This window comes from Aulostomus chinensis, chromosome 1 (genome assembly GCF_037954235.1).
Source record: "Aulostomus chinensis isolate RoL2024-O1b breed Wild chromosome 1, RoL_Achi_v1.0, whole genome shotgun sequence".
In the NCBI taxonomy this organism is placed as follows: Eukaryota; Metazoa; Chordata; class Actinopteri; order Syngnathiformes; family Aulostomidae; genus Aulostomus; species Aulostomus chinensis.
The window spans coordinates 3,799,091-3,800,970 of NC_141320.1; positions in this window are offsets into that span (position 1 = coordinate 3,799,091).

Sequence of the window (1,880 nt, forward strand, 5' to 3'; positions counted from 1 at the left end):
GAGTTGCTACGAACCTAAGAAGTGATGCTACAGTGATGTAATGAGAGTTGCTACTAATCTCAAAATCATGCTACAGGAATGTCGTGAGAGTTGCTACGAATCTCAAAATGATGCTAAAGTGATGTAATGAGAGTTGCTACAAACCTAAGAAGTGATGCTACAGTGATGTTGTGAGAGTTGATAGTAATTTCAAAATAATGCTAAAGCGGTGTAATGAGAGTTGCTACTTCCCTAAGAAATGATGCTACAATGATGTAGTGAGAGTTGCTACGAACCTCAAAATGATGCTACAGTGATGTAATGAGGGTTGCTATTTACCTAAGAAATGATGCTACAGTGATGTGGTGAGAGTTGCTATTTACCTAAGAAATGATGCTACAGTGATGTGGTGAGAGTTGCTACGAACCTCAAAATGATGCTACAGTGATGTGGTGAGAGTTGCTATTTACCTAAGAAATGATGCTACAGTGATGTGGTGAGAGTTGATCGTAATTTCAAAATCATGCTAAAGTGATGCAATGAGAGTTGCTACTTTCCTAAAAAATGATGCTACAGTGATGTGGTAGTTAGTTGCTACAATCCTCAAAACGATTCTAAAGTGATGTAATGAGAGTTGCTACAAACCTAAGAAATGATGCTACAGTGATGTGGTGAGAGTTGCTACGAACCTCAAAATGATGCGACAGTGATGTCGTGAGAGTTGCTACGATCCTCAAAATGATGCTAAAGTGATGTAATGAGAGTTGCGACAAACCTAAGAAGTGATGCTACAGTGATGTAGTGAGAGTTGATAGTAATTTCAAAATAATGCTAAAGCGGTGTAATGAGAGTTGCTACTTCCCTAAGAAATGATGCGACAGTGATGTAGTGAGAGTTGCTACGAACCTCAAAATGATGGTACAGTGATGTAATGAGGGTTGCTATTTACCTAAGAAATGATGCCACAGTGATGTGGTGAGAGTTGCTACGAACCTCAAAATGATGCCTCAGTGATGTGGTGAGAGTTGCTACGAATCTCAAAATGATGCGACAGTGATGTAGTGAGAGTTGCTACGAACCTAAGAAGTGATGCTACAGTGATGTAATGAGAGTTGCTACTAATCTCAAAATCATGCTACAGTAATGTCGTGAGAGTTGCTTCGAATCTCAAAATGATGCTAAAGTGATGTTATGAGAGTTGCTACAAACCTAAGAAGTGATACTACAGTGATGTGGTGAGAGTTGATAGTAATTTCAAAATAATGCTAAAGCGGTGTAATGAGAGTTGCTACTTCCCGAAAAGAAATGACACGACAGTGATGTAGTGAGAGTTGCAACGAACCTCAAAATGATGCTACAGTGATGTAATGAGGGTTGCTATTTACCTAAGAAATGATGCTACAGTGATGTGGTGAGAGTTGCTACGAACCTCAAAATGATGCTACAGTGATGTAATGAGAGTTGCTACGAATCTCAAAATGATGCTAAAGTAATGTCGTGAGAGTTGCTACTATCCTCAAAATAATGCAACAGTGATGTAGTGAGAGTTGCTACGATCTTCAAAATGATGCTAAAGTGATGTAATGAGAATTGCGACAAACCTAAGAAGTGATGCTACAGTGATGTAGTGAGAGTTGCTACGAACCGCAAAATGATGCTAAAGTGATGTAATGAGAGTTGCTACAAACCTAAGAAGTGATGCTACAGTGATGTGGTGAGAGTTGATAATAATTTCAAAATAATGCTAAAGCGGTGTAATGAGAGTTGCTACTTCCCTAAGAAATGATGCTACAATGATGTAGTGAGAGTTGGTACGAACCTCAAAATGATGCTACAGTGATGTGGTGAGAGTTGCTACGAACCACAAAATGATGCTACAGTGACGTAATGAGGGTTGCTAT